The 21,828-nt window shown below is 39.2% G+C and overlaps 1 protein-coding gene and 2 long non-coding RNA genes across 4 annotated transcripts in view; 2 read left to right on the forward strand and 1 right to left on the reverse strand.

The window, feature by feature from the left end:
• LOC125882146 (uncharacterized) overlaps positions 1–14,044 on the forward strand; it is a 26,898-nt gene extending 12,854 nt beyond the window's left edge. The window contains exon 4 of the long non-coding RNA XR_007448304.1: positions 14,030–14,044. This is a non-coding gene — a long non-coding RNA (uncharacterized LOC125882146). The remainder of the gene's footprint in view (positions 1–14,029) is intronic.
• Positions 1–21,828, forward strand: part of arhgef4 (Rho guanine nucleotide exchange factor (GEF) 4) — a 377,437-nt gene that overhangs the window by 44,909 nt on the left and 310,700 nt on the right. The gene's annotated exons all lie outside the window — the stretch shown is intronic.
• Positions 13,438–20,345, reverse strand: LOC125882152 (uncharacterized). Its single transcript, XR_007448311.1, has 3 exons — positions 20,132–20,345; positions 18,070–18,144; positions 13,438–13,614 (listed from the first exon to the last, which is right to left on the reverse strand). It is a non-coding gene; the product is annotated as an uncharacterized LOC125882152 (long non-coding RNA).

A 21,828-nucleotide genomic window follows, 5' to 3' on the forward strand; every position in this document is an offset into this window, starting at 1 on the left:
TGGGTCCCATCTTCAATCTGAAAGCATCACCAGATAGATAAATTTGTTCTGAACGCAAACATATAAAGCTTGTATGTCTATGGACTGAAAAATGTCACCTTAATCACAAGTTTACAATGTGTTGGCCTCATCTTTTCTTCCAGAGATCATCATGAGGAGTTGTGTCCTGCACCTTCTCACGCTTCTTAAATCCAAACTGTTCAAGTTATGACAAAGTCCTTCACAAGTAATGTTTGAAGCAGTTATGATAAACGGTGTAGGAGCAAATAATTTTTGTTCGACAGAATTTGTGAAAAACGTCACCTTACATTCAAATAACATCACACACACACAAACACACACACAGGCTTGTGTCTGTCAGAGTGAAGCCATTGTTATGCTAATTAATGACCATGTCATTAGGTGACTTCAAGCTCAGTTTGACTAATAAGTAATGATAACAAAATCAGCATGAGGCATTTCACACTACAGCAGCAACACAACCTCACATGTCACCAGCCAGGCACCGCTGTGATAGAAGTTAACCTGCTGCACATTTCTTTGTTACTCAGGACTGTCTTAAGTTACTGAATTTTCGCAGATCAGTCATTTCTTTGAGCATCACTTTTTGTCTTAACATTCAAATATTACACTGCACAAATTCATCCTCAGCTCAAATCAAACCTCTGTCGTTTTTATATTTATTTGATTTAATAACACTGTGCACAAGGATCAGACTGGCAATCTGTCATAGCAGCTCCCAAATGTTTATTGCACATAATGTAGCTTACAACAACATTAATAAAAGTAATAATATTATAGTTATAATTCTGGCAACTATAGTACAATATGTTGAATTAATATCTGATTGTATACATATGTGACACTAATCATATGTGTATAATAACAGTAGAAGTATGAGAAACACAGACAGACAGACATAGACGGCCGGGTTCTCAACATGCAGAGAGGGAGAGACGAGAGAAAGAGGACAGAGGGAGGAGAGAGAGAGAGAGAGAGAGAGAGAGGGAGGGGGGATAGGGACTGGTGTGTGTATTGGTATGTGTGTGTGTGTGTGTGTGTGTGTGTGTGTGTCCGTTTCTGTCTGTGTGTGCCATACTTCTCCTGTTATTACACACATATGATTATTGTCACATATGTATACCATCAGATATTAATATATACTTCCCACATGTTGTACCACAATAGCCAGAATCATAAGTCAAACTCAATTTTAAAAACTGTAAAGGGTTCTTATGAAGGTGGGGTTAGCGTATATTTTGCAATTTGTAGACATAAGCCATGTGACCTAATGAAACTTTGACAGTTTGTGATAGAAGTTAACCTGCAAGACAGTGGAGCACAAAGGCTCTGAAGAAGAGGCCGAGTTACTGACATGCAGTAACAGGACACGAGAGAGAGAGAGAGAGAGAGAGAGAGAGAGAGAGAGATGGGGGCACAGGGAGCGAGAGAGAGAGAGTTTGCTGACATATTGACATATCTCACATGTTCACATACTTCCTGTTTGTGGCAGACAAAGTTACAGATTGCACGAAGTATACATAATGTTGTATGCATCAAAAACACAGCATTTAATTTTTCTGTCAATTACATCAAAAGAAAGGTGTTTGATGAGACTACTGTGTTGTTGAATGTAACATTTCCTCAAAGATGTATATTCTTTCCTGATGTTTGTAACACTGTTACTGACTTGTACTTGAAATGAGGTGATTTACTGCAACCCTCCAGGTCAGTCTCTTGGGTTCAGAGACATAAAATTGATAAAATACATGGAAATACTTTTAAGGTCATTTTAAAGTAATTTAAAACCTCATGTGTGTGTGACACACACATACACACTTCACTCTGACACACAGACTGTCAGAGTGAAGCCTTTATATGCTAATTAAGGACTGCATGCAGCTCAGACACAGAGCAGAATGGCTTGAAACTTTCTCAAACAAATGCTTCCAGATGCCAAACCGTGGGTCCCATCTTCAATCTGAAAACATCACCAGATAGATAAATTTGTTCTGAACGCAAACATATAAAGCTTGTATGTCTATGGACTGAAAAATGTCACCTTAATCACAGGTTTACAGTGTGTTGGCCCTCATCTTTTCTTCCAGAGATCATCATGAGGAGTTGTGTCCTGCACCTTCTAACGCTTCTAAAATCCAAACCGTTCAAGTTATGACAAAGTCCTTCACAAGTAATGTTCAGCAGGGTAGAGCTGTAATTTGTGCAAGTTTGAAGCAGTTATGATAAACGGTGTAGGAGCAAATAATTTTTGATCGACAGAATTTGTGAAAAACGCCATCTTACATTCAAAGACCGACAGCTCACTTCCTGTTGGAGTTAGGTCAGGGGTTGCAGCGCGACATTTGTAGGTCTTGATGAGACGAACGAGACAGTTTTGGTTTGGTCTTTCTAAGTGGTTCCTACCCGTCGCACCGGGCATTTTAGTGTGTCTAGGTGGCACAACAAATCCTCAGGAGGTTTTGGCGCACATCACCTGAAACGCGTCATAACATCCAAACCAGTCGAGGATTGAAAAAGTTACGCACAATAATTGATAAGGACACGTTGAAGAATAATGTGTGCGAGTTTGAAGCCGATATTATAAACGGTGTCGGACTAGTTGATTGTTAAAGGAATTTTTTTTTTTTGAGGAAAACTCTCATTTTGAAAGTGAAATATCTCACTTCCTGTTGGAGTTAGGTCATGGGTGCGAGCGAGTGATTTGTAGGTCTTGATGAGACGAACGAGGCTGTTTTGGTTTGATCTTCCTACGACGTTCCTACTGGCTGCAGCGGCCATTTTGTGTTTCTAGGTGGCGCTAGAGAGCCCATTTTGGCACTTTTCAGATTAATTTCGTCAGTTTATAAAATTTTTCGCCAGTCCTGACAGGCATGCCAATTTTGGTGAGTTTTCGAGCATGTTTAGGGGGTCAAATTCCAGTTGAAAGTCGCGTACGCTGAAAGAAAGAAAGAAACAATAATAATAATAATTAAAGCTGCAAGCAGCGTTGGGAGGGACCTCGGCCCCCCGCCGTCGTCCCCCAGCTCAAGTTGCAGACCTAAGCCATGTGACCTAATGAAACTTTGACATGTGCGATGATCAAACAACACACAAACACACACAGGCCTGTGTCTGTCAGAGTGAAGCCATTGTTATGCTAATTAATGACCACGTAGGTGACAGCACAGGCACTTCAAGTTCAGTTTGACTAATGACTAATGATAACAGAATCAGCATGACGCATTTGACACCACAGCAGCAACACAACCACACACCACACTATCCAGGGCTGTGATAGAAGTTAACCTGCAAGACAGTGGAACACAAAGGCTCTGGAGAATTGGCTGTGTTTCTGTTTTGCAGTACGGCAGTTAGTGACAGCAGAGAGGAGAGAAGGGAGAGAGAGCGGGGGGAGCAAGAGAGACAGAGAGAGAGAGGGGGGACAGGGAGTGGAGTGTGTGTGTGTGTCTGTGTGTGTGTGAGTGTAATTGTGTCGCTAAAATTTGCAAATTATGAACTGCAGGTTGCTTTAAGGTTACATTATTTTTTTTCTCCATGTCTCTCTCTCTCTCTCTCTCTCTCTCTATATATATATATATATATATATCTCCCTGTCTTTCTCTCTCATACATACACCCACAATGAATATTTGGTATGTATAATCTGACTAGGAGTTAAAAATAAAAAAAAATTAATATTTTTATGGTTGTTTTTCAACAAAGACAAAAAAAGTCCTGAAGGAGACAGTGTCTATTTTTATTGAAAAATAGAAACTGCCCCCAAAATGATAATGCATCAAAATTGGTGTTGTTATTTATCATTCACATATCACAGACTGTGATAAATAAAATAAAAAATCCATCCAACATTTATTATATAGTTAATCTTAATTCATGTTTTTCATTAAAGTAACAGTGACTTCATGTAAATAAAATGGCAAATATATTGTGAAAATCCTCAAAAGGAATGAATATTAGATATGCATAATCTGAGAACAAGTTGCTTAAAAGATTTAAGCAAAAAATGTAGAGAAATATATTAATATTTAATATTTTCTGTTGTTCACACCGTTCGAAGGACAGGTGTGATTTTTATAAGGGGGCCCAGGGGTTAAAAATGCAAGGTTCTTATGAAGGTGGTGTGAGCTTATAATTTGAAACTTGTAGACACAAGCCATGTGACCTAATGAAACTTTGACATGTGTGATGATCAAACAACACATCCATATTCATTTGAAATCATGTGACCTAGTGAAAGCTTGAGTGATGTGTACTGGCTGCTTTGAGGATCTAAGTGCAGCAAACAGACACAAATATAAACTAAGACCTACAAATGTTGAATTAAAATCTGATTGTATACATATGTGACACTAATCATATGTGTATAATAACACTAGAAGTATGACACACACAGACAGACAGACATAGACGGCCGAGTTCTCAACATGCAGAGAGGGAGAGACGAGAGAAAGAGGACAGAGGGAGGAGAGAGAGAGAGAGAGAGAGAGAGAGAGAGAGAGAGAGAGAGAGAGGGGGGTGGGGGGGGTGTGTGTGTGTGTGTGTGTCAGGTTATGCCACAGCCTGAGGACAACCATACAACACCCACACACCTGTCTATATTTACAGTACTTGTAACTCAGATATCTACATTTTTCTTTATTCATTTTTTCTATATTATATAGTGGTGTATTGGATTGTAGATTGGTGGATTTTGTATTAGATATGATATAGTTAATCTTTTTTTTATAGTTTTATGACTTACTTTTATTTTTGTAATTTATTTGTAAATTTTAATGTCTTTGTCTATATTTTTTATATACAGTCATTCAAATATAGATTATTTATTTTAATTTAGTGAGAGAGAGAGAGAGAGAGAGAGAGAGAGAGAGAGAGAGAGGGGATAGGGAGTGGAGTGTGTGTGTGTGTGTGTGTGTGTGTGTATGTGTGTGTGTGTGTGTGTCTCTGTGTGTGTCCGTGTCTGTCTGTGTGTGCCATACTTCTCCTGTTATTACACACATATGATTATTGTCACATATGTATACTATCAGATATTAATATATCCTTCCCACATGTTGTACCACAATAGCCAGGATCATAAGTCAAACTCAATTTTAAAAACTGTAAAGGGTTCTTATGAAGGTGGTGTAGTATATTTTAAAGTTATAGACCAAGCCATGTGACCCTAATGAAACTTTGACATGTGTGATGATCAAATCAAACCTCTGTCGTTTTGCTATTTATTTGTTTTAATAACACTGACAAGGACCAGACTGTCAATCTGTCAGATCAGCTCTGAAATGTTTAATGCTCATAATATGTAGGTCTTATTGTTTACATTTTAAAAATCTTTGTCAAAGCGTATTATCAATGACTAATAATCAATTCAATTCAATTCAAATTTGCTTTATTGACATGAAAGTTATAATAACAATATTGTCAAAGCACTTAGAGAATTAATAACATAAAATAAAATAAGTGTAAAAATAGTATAACAACAATAATAGTAATAGTATTAGTAGTAAAAGTAGTAGTAAATAATAGTAATAATAAGTAATAACATAAATTTATGTAAACATATATACATGTATGTGTATAGTTTAATGAGTGTTACATTGTTGTGTTTTTGTGTGTGTGTGTGTGTGTGTGTGTGTGTGTGTGTGTTCATGTGTGTGTGTGTGTGTGTGTGTGTGTGTGTGTGTGTGTATTGTGTATCTCTCAGTGTCCACTGGTGTTCTCAGCTTCAGCAGCAGATGAATTTGCTGCAGTCGTTAAACATTTGAGGATTTCTCAGTAAATAAAGTTTCTCTGTGTCTGTTTTAAATTCAAATTCGGGGCATGTTTGTGTTATATGTGTATATTTGTTTCTTAACGTTGATATTTTGGACATGAGGTGAGAAGTGGAGCTCTGTCTCTACCTGTCCTCTGTCACACTGGGAGCAGAGTCTGTCCTCCTCTGGCAGCCAGTTCTGTCTGTGGCACCTGTTTCTATGGCAAGACTGTTGTCCACTGAGTCACACTGTGTCACTGAAGCACTTTGGATTGTGCTCAGATAATTTGCTAACGTGTATTCTCTTTTTAGGGCCAGATAACATTGTAATTTACTCTGCGTTTTGGTTGTTTCTTTCCAATATGTAATGTATTTTTCTTTCTGATTGTTTATCTTTTGGTTGTGTCTGATTGGGTTGGTGTTTTGGTCTGCAGAGAGCCTCAGGACCAGCAGAGGGACTCTTCTCTGGGCAGCTGAGGGCTTTGTGATGGTATGTCTGTGGGTGACTTGACTGGGTTGTAAAATTTAATTGATCTCTTTGTATTTTAAAATAAGGTATTCTGAGTTCTGCTCTGCAGGCGTTGTTTGGTCTTTCTGGACCTGTAGATGTTCTTACAGAACTCAGTGTGGAAACTTTCTATGACTGTTTGTCCCATTTGTCTTAGAAATTTTGATTTAATTTAGGACCCCAGATTTCACTTCCATACAGGAGAATTGGTTCAATTACAAATTGGAATATTTTTAGCCAGATTCGAATTGGAAGGTTTGTTTGTATATTTCTTTTTCTGGCGCAGAAAGCTCTTCTGGCTTTGTCTCTCAGATCCTTCACAGCCATGTTGGTGTTTCCTGTGTATGTGATGTTTCAGTATGTGTAGTTTTTGTCTGTTGTAAGTTAGTGTTGTCCAAATAGAAATTGTGTGTGTTCATTAGATTTGTGCATTGCTTTGAAAGATCATTATCTTTGTTTTTGTGGTATTTACAGTCAGGGCCCAGGTCTGACAGAAGTCCTGCAGGATGTTCAGGTGCTGTTGCAAACCCTCTTTAGTGGGTGAGAGCAGCACTAAGTCGTCTGCATATAGGAGACTTTTGACCTCTGTGTCTTTCAGGATGAGGCCAGGTGCTGTGGACCGATCTAATTGGTTTGCTAATTCAGTGATATATCAATTAAAGAAATGGGACTGAGGTTGCATCCTTGTCTGACCCCGCTGGGAGAAGAAGGCTGTGTGTTTGTCTCCAATTTTTATGGCATATCTGCTTTTTGTATACATATCTTTGATGAAATCGTATGTTTTCCCCCCAATTCCACTTTCAAGGAGCCTGTAGAAAAGACCCTCGTGACAGATGGAGTCAAAGGCCTTTCTGAATCAACAAAACAGGCGTAGACCTTTCTTTTCTTTACATTTAATTCTTGGTCAATTAAGGTGTGGAGAGTAAATATGTAGTCAGTTGTGCGAATTTGTGCAAAATCCAATTTGGCATTTATGAACATTATGTTCAGAAAATTTACTATTCGTTATTAATGATGTACATATTTTTCCCAGGTTACTAGTATGATACATGGTAGTATTTATCATATTTATCCACAAATTTATGAATTGAGTTATTAAACCTTTGTTCCAGATGTCTGGAAAAGTGCCAACTGATATAATTATGTTGAATAGTTTGAGAATCGCCGATTTAATTTTATTGTTTGAGTATTTGATCATTTCGTTTAATATTCCATCGACTCCACAGCTCTTTTTTGTTTTGACGGATTAGATGGTTTCTGTGAGTTCTTGTTCTGTTATTGGGTAATCTAGGGGGTTTTGGTTTTTCTTTAGCGCAGATTCCAGGGTTTTCCATTTATTGTAGATATTGTTTTGATCACTATTTTTTGTGATATTACTATACAGATCTCTGAAGTGATTAGTCCAGGTATTGCCATCTTGAAGTGCCAGTTCATCTTTCTGGTTTTGTTTATGGTGTTCATTTCTCCCAGAACCGGTTGGACTCTAAGGATTCCTCGATTTCACAGAGCTGGTTCTTGGTGTATGTTCTTTCTTTGTTTTAGTATATTTGTATTGTTTCAGAACATCATCATACTGAACGTATGTTCTGTGTTATCTGGATCTCTGTGTTTTGATTGGATAATCTTCTTAAAGTTTTCTCAAGTTTTGTATCTGATGTCAAACCATTTGTTATTTATTTGTTTATGTTTTGTTGATTTTCAAATTAGATAATAAAGCCAAATGATGAAAAATTGAATTGATTTTGTTCACAGCAAAGTTTACACCAATGTTATTATGAGGAAACATTTCAGACAGAAATAAATGAATTAAACTCTGTATTTGCTGATTTTCCAGCGCCTCCTGGTACTTCCCTACACTGTCTGGTTTCCATCTGAATGGTGTGCAGTTATAAAGCTGACATGGTCGGGGACTGTGTTGTTGGATGGTGCCCTTTTCAGATAGATTGTGATCTTGCTGTGGTCTGAGGAGTGTGAGAGGCTGACTGTGAAGGCTCTGAGACACTGGGTGTAGATCTGTGATGAAGTAGTCTACTGTGCTACTGCCCAGAGCTGAACTATAGTGTGACAGAGTCTGCAGGCCCGTTGACTATGCACAACCCAGTGCACAGAGAAGCTGGATGCCACTTGTATTTGTGACTTTATCAAAGCTCTTTCTGGTTGGGCATTCAGAGGGGAGTATATCCCCTCCAGGTAAATGTTTGTCTCCTGGGTGTTCAGAGTGTCTGCTCTTTCCCCTGTTCGAGCATTCAAGTCTGTCAGAATATTTCATGCTTTATAATGGTTAATATCTTCCTCAGGATAGAAAAACATCAGGGTTATAGCTAATTAAGGACTGATGGTGGGATGTAGAGCACACATGGTAGACATGTTCTCAACACAAGCATCTTTGTTAATTTTCAGCCAAATATATGATTCTGCTTTTTAATTATTTCTAATGAGATGATGAGTTCTGATTTATACCATATAATCATGCCTCCTGAGTCTATGGACTGTGTGATTGTGATTTTTACAGTTGATGATAATAATCTCATTGTATTTTTGAGGAGACCAGTGAAACGTCTTCTCTGCACCATGTCTAACCTGTAAGACAATGATGTCAGAGTCTTTTAACTCTCTAATAAAGTCAGAGTTTCAGCAAAAGAGAAGTTCTGAGACCTTGAATGTTTCCAACATGTTATGATAAATGTGACTTCATGTAATTGTGATCTGTTAAAAAAAAAGCATAAGATGAACATGAAAGAAAGAAAAATCATGTGTAGATAAAAAAGGTGAAATAATATATGATAAGTGAACTGATAATATGTGGTTTGAAATATTGTTAGGAATTGTTGTTTTCTAACAAACCACTTACATCTAAACATCATGTTTAACAATTAACTATTATTTGATCATTAAGCGCTCTGCTCTTCAAACAATCAATTTGAAAATCTAAACATCATGTTTAACTATTATTTGCTCATTAAGCTCTGATTTGAACATCGATAAGAGGCGAGAGCATAGCAATTTCTGTGTTTTGTATGTCCCTGATGTCACCAGAGGAGGAGGCTGATGCTCCTCTCAGATTTGCAGCGTCAGCTCGTCCGATGTTCTGCTGCTGTAGTCTCGTCTGCTGTTGGGAGGAGGGGGTTTTGGGACCTCCAGGCAGGGTGGTTCTCCTGGCTGGGTATTGGAGGTCTGTGTTGGATCAGCTGTGGTGTAGGCTGCTAGTTGTGATGGTGGTGATCAGATTAATTGTCGTGGGCGCCATTTCTCTCTGATGCTCTGGGTGAGTGTATCGTGTTATCAAATTCTGGGTGGTCTGGAGGGTTGAAGAGATCTTGATGGTCTGCGTGGGATCTCAGCGGTTGTTCCCAGTATCTGTAGGGTTCCTGCTGAGGGCAACGTCTTTCAGGTCTTGGCAAAGATGACTGCTTCTTTGTGCAAATGTCGTTGTCATAAGGCAGTCCAGGTCAGAATGTTGAGCCAAGAAGGCCTTGGTTTTGAGTGCAGTCCCTGGAGAGGCTAAGTTCACTCTGTCTATGGTGCGGGGTGGAAGTCTCTCCTCTGCAGCAGTGTGGAGATGACGATCCTGCTGTTAGGAAAGTGGTGGAGCCTTTCGATCACTCTCTTCAGAGAGTCTGCCACTCTGTCCTGTTGGGGCCTGTAGTGGGTGCCTGTATGGATGATGTGGCTCGGCTCACGAGCTCTGGAGCAGCTCCAGAGCTTTCTTGTGTTGGGGCACCAGATCTTCTGCTCTGTGCCTTGGGAACAGGGTTTTCATCCAGGAACTTTCCATTAGAGTCCAGAGAGAGGAGGATGTCAGTCTGCCTGTGGAGTGTTTTGTTGACTCTGGGCTGTCTGGATGTGCTGTTCCTGCTGCTCTAATAGTTTCAGGTCCAGAGCTGCAGGTTGTCTCCAGTGGACATTTGGTGGTCTGGGTCAAGGACTTGCCCGAGGTGTGACTAGAGGTTGAACTTGGTATATGTATAGTGGGAGCTGGTTGGAGAGAGGAAGGTGAGTAGGGGCTACATTCGGCTGCGTTGAGAGTGAGCCCTCGAGAGAGGACTATGTTGTTCTTCAGCCGGTGTAGTCTGAGTGTTGGCTGGACCTGGTCTGGATCTGAGGGTCTGTGGACATAAGGGACTGTATAGCAGATTAGTCTTACTTGCTGACTGGACAATGTTCTGTCCCTCTCTTTCAGTTCCTCTCTCAATGTGGCCAGCTCAGCTCTACAGTCGTCTCTGTCTTTCTGTGGTTCCTTCCACCTCTTCCTGAGATGATCCAGCTGGTTCTCTGGTTGGTTGCTTCTTGTTGAATCTCTCTCAGTTGTGAGTTGACATTGTTCTCTCTTATGTCATTTTGGGATGAGTTCTGGACTAACTCTTAATATTTCTGAGTGAGCAATGGTGCAACATTGCAGAGTCTTTAAATTTACTACATCTGTAACTGAAATACTGTCACTGAATGCTGTTGAGTCAAGAAACAAATATCAATCAATCAATCAATCAATCAATCAATATCACAAATCACAATTTGCCTCACAGGGCTTTACAGCATACAACATCCCTCTATCCTCAGGACCCCATGAGACAGAAGGGGAGACAGAGAGAGATGCAAGAGAGATGATCATGACAGTAGCTTACAACAACATTAATGAAAGGAATAATATTAAAATTATAATTCTAGCAATTGTGGTACAATATGTTGAATTAATATCTGATAGTATACATATGTGACAATAATCATATGTGTATAATAACAGTAGAAGTATAACACACACAGACATAGACGATCGAGTTAGACATGCAGAAAGGGAGAAAAGGGAGAAAGAGGACAGAGGGGGGAGAGAGAGACAGAGAGAAAGAGAGGGGCCCAGGGAGTGGAGTGTGTGTACAATATGTTGAATTAATATCTGATTGTATACATATGTGACACTAATCATATGTGTATAATAAAAGGGAGTGGAGTGTGTGTGGGTGTCTCTGTCTGTGTGTCTCTGTGTGTCCATGTCTGTCTGTGTGTGCCATAATTCTACTGTTATTATACACATATGATTATTGTCACATATGTATGACAAAGTTTTAGGAATGAGTTTGGTAAATGTTATACTGTCATGTCTGTGTGAACACACACTTCACTCTGACAGTGTGTCAGAGTGAAGCTTTGTTATGCTAATTGATGAGAGCTGCATCTCACACACAGAGCAGAATGGCTTGAAACTTTCTCAAACAAATCCTTCCAGATTCCAAACCGTGGGTCCCATCTTCAATCTGAAAGCATCACCAGATAGATAAATTTGTTCTGAACGCAAACATATAAAGCTTGTATGTCTATGGACTGAAAAATGTCACCTTAATCACAAGTTTACAATGTGTTGGCCCTCATCTTTTCTTCCAGAGATCATCATGAGGAGTTGTGTCCTGCACCTTCTAACGCTTCTAAATCCAAACCGTTCAAGTTATGACAAAGTCCTTCACAAGTAATGTTCAGCAGGGGTAGAACTGTAATTTGTGCAAGTTTGAAGCAGTTATGATAAACGGTGTAGGAGCAAATAATTTTTGTTCGACAGAATTTGTGAAAAACGTCACCTTACATTCAAATAACATCACACACACAAACACACACAGGCTTGTGTCTGTCAGAGTGAAGCCATTGTTATGCTAATTAATGACCATGTCATTAGGTGACTTCAAGCTCAGTTTGACTAATAAGTAATGATAACAAAATCAGCATGAGGCATTTCACACTACAGCAGCAACACAACCTCACATGTCACCAGCCAGGCACCGCTGTGATAGAAGTTAACCTGCTGCACATTTCTTTGTTACTCAGGACTGTCTTAAGTTACTGAATTTTTGCAGATCAGTCATTTCTTTGAGCATCACTTTTTGTCTTAACGTTCAAATATTACACTGCACAAATTCATCCTCAGCTCAAATCAAACCTCTGTCGTTTTGATATTTATTTGATTTAATAACACTGTGCACAAGGATCAGACTGGCAATCTGTCATAGCAGCTCCCAAATGTTTATTGCACATAATGTAGCTTACAACAACATTAATAAAAGTAATAATATTATAATTATAATTCTGGCAACTATAGTACAATATGTTGAATTAATATCTGATTATATACATATGTGACACTAATCATATATGTATAATAACAGTAGAAGTATGAGAAACACAGACAGACAGACATAGACGGCCGGGTTCTCAACATGCAGAGAGTGAGAGATGGGAGATAGAGGAGAGTGGGGGGAGAGAGAGAGAGAGAGAGAGAGAGAGAGAGAGAGAGAGAGAGAGAGAGAGAGAGAGAGAGAGAGAGGGAGGGGGGATAGGGACTGGTGTGTGTGTGTGTGTGTGTGTGTCCGTTTCTGTCTGTGTGTGCCATACTTCTCCTGTTATTACACACATATGATTATTGTCACATATGTATACCATCAGATATTAATATATACTTCCCACATGTTGTACCACAATAGCCAGAATCATAAGTCAAACTCAATTTTAAAAACTGTAAAGGGTTCTTATGAAGGTGGTGTGAGCGTATATTTTGCAATTTGTAGACATAAGCCATGTGACCTAATGAAACTTTGACAGTTTGTGATAGAAGTTAACCTGCATGACAGTGGAGCACAAAGGCTCTGAAGAAGAGGCCGAGTTACTGACATGCAGTAACAGGACACGAGAGAGAGAGAGAGAGAGAGAGAGAGAGAGAGAGAGAGAGATGGGGTCAGGGAGGGAGAGAGAGAGAGTTTGCTGACATATTGACATATCTCACATGTTCACATACTTCCTGTTTGTGGCAGACAAAGTTACAGATTGCACGAAGTATACATAATGTTGTATGCATCAAAAACACAGCATTTAATTTTTCTGTCAATTACATCAAAAGAAAGGTGTTTGATGAGACTACTGTGTTGTTGAATGTAACATTTCCTCAAAGATGTATATTCTTTCCTGATGTTTGTAATACTGTTACTGACTTGTACTTGAAATGAGGTGATTTACTGCAACCCTCCAGGTCAGTCTCTTGGGTTCAGAGACATAAAATTGATAAAATACATGGAAATACTTTTAAGGTCATTTTTAAAGTAATTTAAAACCTCATGTGTGTGTGACACACATACACACTTCACTCTGACACACAGACTGTCAGAGTGAAGCCTTTGTTATGCTAATTAAGGACTGCATGCAGCTCAGACACAGAGCAGAATGGCTTGAAACTTTCTCAAACAAATCCTTCCAGATGCCAAACCGTGGGTCCCATCTTCAATCTGAAAACATCACCAGATAGATAAATTTGTTCTGAACGCAAACATATAAAGCTTGTATGTCTATGGACTGAAAAATGTCACCTTAATCACAGGTTTACAGTGTGTTGGCCCTCATCTTTTCTTCCAGAGATCATCATGAGGAGTTGTGTCCTGCACCTTCTAACGCTTCTAAAATCCAAACCGTTCAAGTTATGACAAAGTCCTTCACAAGTAATGTTCAGCAGGGTAGAGCTGTAATTTGTGAAAGTTTGAAGCAGTTATGATAAACGGTGTAGGAGCAAATAATTTTTGATCGACAGAATTTGTGAAAATCGCCATCTTACATTCAAAGACCGACAGCTCACTTCCTGTTGGAGTTAGGTCAGGGGTTGCAGCGCGACATTTGTAGGTCTTGATGAGACGAACGAGACAGTTTTGGTTTGGTCTTTCTAAGTGGTTCCTACCTGTCACACCGGGCATTTTACTGTGTCTAGGTGGCACAACAAATCCTCAGGAGGTTTTGGCGCACATCACCTGAAACGCGCCATAACATCCAAACCAGTCGAGGATTGAAAAAGTTACGCACAATAATTGATAAGGACACATTGAAGAATAATGTGTGCGAGTTTGAAGCCGATACGATAAACGGTGTCGGACTAGTTGATTTTTAAAGGAATTTTTTTTTGAGGAAAACTCTTACTTTGAAAGGAAATATCTCACTTCCTGTTGGAGTTAGGTCATGGGTGCGAGCGCGTGATTTGTAGGTCTTGATGAGACGAACGAGGCTGTTTTGGTTTGATCTTCCTACGACGTTCCTACTGGCTGCAGCGGCCATTTTTGTGTTTCTAGGTGGCGCTAGAGAGCCCATTTTGGCACTTTTCAGATTAATTTCGTCAGTTTATAAAATTTTTCGCCAGTCCTGACAGGCATGCCAATTTTGGTGAGTTTTTGAGCATGTTTAGGGGGTCAAATTCCAGTTGAAAGTCGCGTACGCTGAAAGAAAGAAAGAAACAATAATAATAATAATAATAATAATAATAATAATAATAAACACTACAAGAACAAGAGGGTCCTCGCCCTTTCAGGCCGAGGTCCCTAATTAAAGCTGCAAGCAGCGTTGGGAGGGACCTCGGCCCCCCGCCGTCGTCCCCCAGCTCAAGTTGCAGACCTAAGCCATGTGACCTAATGAAACTTTGACATGTGCGATGATCAAACAACAACCACACACTAACACACACAGGCCTGTGTCTGTCAGAGTGAAGACATTGTTATGCTACTTAATGACCACGTACTTAGGTGACAGCACAGGCACTTCAAGTTCAGTTTGACTAATGACTAATGATAACAGAATCAGCAGGACGCATTTGACACCACAGCAGCAACACAACCACACACACCACACTATCCAGGCACCGCTGTGATAGAAGTTAACCTGCAAGACAGTGGAACACAAAAGCTCTGGAGAAGAGGCCGAGTTACTGATATGCAGTACGGCAGTTAGTGACAAGCAGAGAGGGAGAGAAGGGAGAGTGAGGAGAGAGGGGGGAGAAAGAGAGACAGAGAGAGAGAGAGGGGGGGAGGGAGTGGAGTGTTTGTGTGTGTGTGAGTGTTATTGTGTCGCTAAAATTTGCAAATTATGAGCTGCAGGTTGCTCTAAGGTTACATTATTTTTTTTCTCCATGTCTCTCTCTCTCTCTCTCTGTGTGTCTATCTCTCTCTCCCTGTCTTTCTCTCTCATACATACACCCACAATTAATATTTGGTATGTATACTCTGACTAGGAGTTAAAAATAAAAAAAAAATAAAAAAATCATATTTTTATGGTTGTTTTTCAACAAAGACAAAAAAAAGTCCTGAAGGGGAACAGTGTCTATTTTTTTTTTGAAAAATAGAAACTGCCCCCCGAAATGATAATGCATCAAAATTGGTGTTGTTATTTATCATTCACATATCACAGACTGTGATAAATAAAATAAAAAAAATCCATCCAACATTTATTATATAGTTAATCTTAATTCATGTTTTTTTTTTCATTTAAGTAACAGTGACTTCATGTAAATAAAATGGCAAATAAATTGTGAACATCCTCAAAAGGAATGAATATTTGATATGCATAATCTGAATACAAGTTGCTTAAAAGATTTAAGCAAAAAAATGTAGAAAAATATATTAATATTTAATATTTTTTAGTTGTCCACACCGTTCCAAAGGGGACAGGTGTGATTTTTTATAAGATGTCCCGCAGGGTTAAAAATGCAAGGTTCTTATGGAGGTGGTGTGAGCTCATAATTTGAAACTTGTAGACACAAGCCATGTGACCTAATGACACTTTGACATGTGTGATGATCAAACAACACATCCATATTCATTTGAAATCATGTGACCTAGTGAAAGCTTGAGTGATGTGTACTGGCTGCTTTGAGGATCTAAGTGCAGCAAACAGACACAAATATATACTAAGACCTACAAATGTTGAATTAAAATCTGATTGTATACATATGTGACACTAATAATATGTGTATAATAACACTAGAAGTATGACACACACAGACAGACAGACATAGACGGCCCAGTTCTCAACATGCAGAGAGGGAGAGACGAGAGAAAGTGGACAGAGGGAGGAGAGAGAGAGAGAGAGAGATAGAGAGAGAGAGGGGGGATAAGGAGTGGAGTGTGTGTGTGTGTGTGTTTGTCTGTGTGTGTCTGTGTGTGCCATAGTTCTACTGTTATTATACACATATGATTATTGTCACATATGTATACTATCAGATATTAATACATACTTCCCACATGTTGTACCACAATAGCCAGAATCATAAGTCAAACTCAGTTTTAAAAACTGTAAAGGGTTCTTATGAAGGTGGTGTGAGCGTATATTTTGCAAGTTGAAGACATAAGCCATGTGACCTAATGAAACTTTGACAGTTTGTGATAGAAGTTAACCTGCAAGACAGTGGAGCACAAAGGCTCTGGAGAAGAGGCCAAGTTACTGACATGCAGTAACAGGACACGAGAGAGAGAGAGGGAGAGAGAGAGAGAGAGAGCGAGAGAGAGAGAGAGAGAGAGAGAGAGAGCAGGGAGTGGAGTGTGTGTCTGTCTGTGTCTGTCTGTGTGTGCCATACTTCTACTGCTATTGTAGACATATGATTATTGTCATATGTATACCATCAGATATTAATATATACTTCCCACATGTTGTACCACAATAGCCAGAATCATAAGTCAAACTCAGTTTTAAAAACTGTAAAGGGTTCTTATGAAGGTGGTGTGAGCATATATTTTGCAATTTGTAGACATAAGCCATGTGACCTAATGGAACTTTGACATGTGTGATGATCAAATCAAACCTCTGTCGTTTTTATATTTATTTGTTTTAATAACACTGTGCACAAGGACCAGACTGTCAGTCTGTCAGATCAGCTCTGAAATGTTTAATGCTCATAATATGTAGGTCTTATTGTTTACATTTTAAAAATCTTTATGACGCTTCAAAGACGTATTATCAATGACTAATAATCTCTATCAATGATGTTATTAGTCACACTGATGGAACATAATTCCTATAGCCTAATATTGCAAATTATTTGTTAATATTTCTGAGTGAGCAATGGTGCAACATTGCAGAGTCTTTAAATTTACTACATCTGTAACTGAAATACTGTCACTGAATGCTGTTGAGTCAAGAAACAAATATCAATCAATCAATCAATCAATCAATATCACAAATCACAATTTGCCTCACAGGGCTTTACAGCATACAACATCCCTCTATCCTCAGGACCCCATGAGACAGAAGGGGAGACAGAGAGAGATGCAAGAGAGATGATCATGACAGTAGCTTACAACAACATTAATGAAAGGAATAATATTAAAATTATAATTCTAGCAATTGTGGTACAATATGTTGAATTAATATCTGATAGTATACATATGTGACAATAATCATATGTGTATAATAACAGTAGAAGTATAACACACACAGACATAGACGACCGAGTTAGACATGCAGAAAGGGAGAAAAGGGAGAAAGAGGACAGAGGGGGGAGAGAGAGAGACAGAGAAAGGGGGGGGGGGGGGGCAGGGAGTGGAGTGTGTGTACAATATGTTGAATTAATATCTGATTGTATACATATGTGACACTAATCATATGTGTATAATAAAGGAGTGGAGTGTGTGTGTGGGTGTCTCTCTGTCTGTGTGTCTCTGTGTGTCCGTGTCTGTCTGTGTGTGCCATAATTCTACTGTTATTATACACATATGATTATTGTCACATATGTATGACAAAGTTTTAGGAATGAGTTTGGTAAATGTTATACTGTCATGTCTGTGTGACCACACACTTCACTCTGACAGTGTGTCAGAGTGAAGCCTTTGTTATGCTAATTGATGAGCTGCATCTCACACACAGAGCAGAATGGCTTGAAACTTTCTCAAACAAATCCTTCCAGATTCCAAACCGTGGGTCCCATCTTCAATCTGAAAGCATCACCAGATAGATAAATTTGTTCTGAACGCAAACATATAAAGCTTGTATGTCTATGGACTGAAAAATGTCACCTTAATCACAAGTTTACAATGTGTTGGCCCTCATCTTTTCTTCCAGAGATCATCATGAGGAGTTGTGTCCTGCACCTTCTAACGCTTCTTAAATCCAAACCGTTCAAGTTATGACAAAGTCCTTCACAAGTAATGTTCAGCAGGGTAGAGCTGTAATTTGTGCAAGTTTGAAGCAGTTATGATAAACGGTGTAGGAGCAAATAATTTTGTTCGACAGAATTTGTGAAAAACGTCACCTTACATTCAAATAACATCACACACACAAACACACACAGGCTTGTGTCTGTCAGAGTGAAGCCATTGTTATGCTAATTAATGACCATGTCATTAGGTGACTTCAAGCTCAGTTTGACTAATAAGTAATGATAACAAAATCAGCATGAGGCATTTCACACTACAGCAGCAACACAACCTCACATGTCACCAGCCAGGCACCGCTGTGATAGAAGTTAACCTGCTGCACATTTCTTTGTTACTCAGGACTGTCTTAAGTTACTGAATTTTGCAGATCAGTCATTTCTTTGAGCATCACTTTTGTCTTAACGTTCAAATATTACACTGCACAAATTCATCCTCAGCTCAAATCAAACCTCTGTCGTTTTATATTTATTTGATTTAATAACACTGTGCACAAGGATCAGACTGGCAATCTGTCATAGCAGCTCCCAAATGTTTATTGCACATAATGTAGCTTACAACAACATTAATAAAAGTAATAATATTATAATTATAATTCTGGCAACTATAGTACAATATGTTGAATTAATATCTGATTATATACATGTGTCACACTAATCATATGTGTATAATAACAGTAGAAGTATGAGAAACACAGACAGACAGACATAGACGACCGAGTTCTCAACATGCAGAGAGGGAGAGAAGGGAGAAAGAGGACAGAGGGGGGAGAGAGAGAGAGAGAGAGAGAGAGGGAGGGGGGATAGGGACTGGTGTGTGTGTGTGTGTGTGTGTGTGTGTGTGTGTGTGTGTGTGTCCGTTTCTGTCTGTGTGAGCCATACTTCTCCTGTTATTACACACATATGATTATTGTCACATATGTATACCATCAGATATTAATACATACTTCCCACTTGTTGGACCACAATAGCCAGAATCATAAGTCAAACTCAATTTTAAAAACTGTAAAGGGTTCTTATGAAGGTGGTGTGAGCGTATATTTTGCAATTTGTAGACATAAGCCATGTGACCTAATGAAACTTTGACAGTTTGTGATAGAAGTTAACCTGCAAGACTGTGGAGCACAAAGGCTCTGAAGAAGAGGCCGAGTTACTGACATGCAGTAACAGGACACGAGAGAGAGAGAGAGAGAGAGAGAGAGAGAGAGAGAGAGAGAGAGGGGGGGACAGGGAGGGAGAGAGAGAGAGTTTGCTGACATATTGACATATCTCACATGTTCACATACTTCCTGTTTGTGGCAGACAAAGTTACAGATTGTTGTATACATAATGTTGTATGCATCAAAAACACAGCATTTAATTTTTCTGTCAATTACATCAAAAGAAAGGTGTTTGATGAGACTACTGTGTTGTTGAATGTAACATTTCCTCAAAGATGTATATTCTTTCCTGATGTTTGTAACACTGTTACTGACTTGTACTTGAAATGAGGTGATTTACTGCAACCCTCCAGGTCAGTCTCTTGGGTTCAGAGACATAAAATTGATAAAATACATGGAAATACTTTTAAGGTCATTTTTAAAGTAATTTAAAACCTCATGTGTGTGTGACCACACACATACACACTTCACTCTGACACACAGACTGTCAGAGTGAAGCCTTTGTTATGCTAATTAAGGACTGCATGCAGCTCAAACACAGAGCAGAATGGCTTGAAACTTTCTCAAACAAATGCTTCCAGATGCCAAACCATGGGTCCCATCTTCAATCTGAAAGCATCACCAGATAGATAAATTTGTTCTGAACGCAAACATATAAAGCTTGTATGTCTATGGACTGAAAAATGTCACCTTAATCACAGGTTTACAGTGTGTTGGCCCTCAACTTTTCTTCCAGAGATCATCATGAGGAGTTGTGTCCTGCACCTTCTAACGCTTCTAAAATCCAAACCGTTCAAGTTATGACAAAGTCCTTCACAAGTAATGTTCAGCAGGGGTAGAGCTGTAATTTGTGCAAGTTTGAAGCAGTTATGATAAACGGTGTAGGAGCAAATAATTTTTGATCGACAGAATTTGTCAAAAACACCATCTTACATTCAAAGACCGACAGCTCACTTCCTGTTGGAGTTAGGTCAGGGGTTGCAGCGCGACATTTGTAGGTCTTTATGAGATGAACGAGACAGTTTTGGTTTGGTCTTTCTAAGTGGTTCCTACCCATCGCACCGGGCATTTTAGTGTGTCTAGGTGGCACAACAAATCCTCAGGAGGTTTTGGCGCACATCACCTGAAACGCGTCATAACATCCAAACCAGTTGAGGATTGAAAAAGTTACGCACAATAATTGATAAGGACACGTTGAAGAATAATGTGTGCGAGTTTGAAGCCGATACGATAAACGGTGTCGGACTAGTTGATTTTTAAAGGAATTTTTTTTTTTGAGGAAAACTCTTATTTTGAAAGGGAAATATCTCACTTCCTGTTGGAGTTAGGTCATGGGTGCGAGCGCGTGATTTGTAGGTCTTGATGAGACGAACGAGGCTGTTTTGGTTTGATCTTCCTACGACGTTCCTACTGGCTGCAGCGGCCATTTTTGTGTTTCTAGGTGGCGCTAGAGAGCCCATTTTGGCACTTTTCAGATTAATTTCGTCAGTTTATAAAATTTTTCGCCAGTCCTGACAGGCATGCCAATTTTGGTGAGTTTTCGAGCATGTTTAGGGGGTCAAATTCCAGTTGAAAGTCGCGTACGCTGAAAGAAAGAAAGAAACAATAATAATAATAATAATAATAATAATAATAAACACTACAAGAACAAGAGGGTCCTCGCCCTTTCAGGCCGAGGTCCCTAATTAAAGCTGCAAGCAGCGTTGGGAGGGACCTCAGCCCCCCGCCGTCGTCCCCCCCACACCGTCATCCCCCAGCTCAAGTTGTGTACATAAGCCATGTGACCTAATGAAACTTTGACGTGTGTAATGATCAAACAACACATCCATATTCAATTGAAATCATGTGACCTAGTGAAAGCTTGAGTGATATGTACCGGCTGTTGAGAGGGTCTAAGGGCAGCAAACAGAAACAAATATATACTAAGACCTACAAATGTTGAATTAATATCTGATTGTATACATATGTGACACTAATCATATGTGTATTATAACAGTAGAAGTATGACACACACAGACACCGACGGCCAAGTTAACGACATGCAGAGAGGGAGAGAAGGGAGAGAGAGGAGAGACGGGGGAGAAAGAGAGACAGAGAGAGGGGGGGGGCAGGGAGTGGAATTTGTGTGTGTGTAATTGTGTCGCTAAAAATTACAAATTATGAGCTGCAGGTTGCTTTAAGGTTACATTATTATTTTTCTCCATCTCTCTCTCTCTCTCTCTCTCTCTCTCTCTCTCTCTCTCTCTCTCTCCTCTCTTTCTCTCTTTATCTCTCTCTCCCTGTCTTTCTCTCTCATACATGCACCCACAATGAATATTTGGTATGTATACTCTGACTAGGAGTTAAAAATCAAAAAAAAAATAATAATATTTTTATGGTTGTTTTTCAACAAAGACAAAAAAAGTCCTGGAGGGGAACAGTGTGTATTTTTATTTAAAACATAGAAACTGCCCCCAAAAATG

The sequence above is a fragment of the Epinephelus fuscoguttatus genome, linkage group LG21 (genome assembly GCF_011397635.1).
Source record: "Epinephelus fuscoguttatus linkage group LG21, E.fuscoguttatus.final_Chr_v1".
NCBI lineage: Eukaryota > Metazoa > Chordata > Actinopteri > Perciformes > Serranidae > Epinephelus > Epinephelus fuscoguttatus.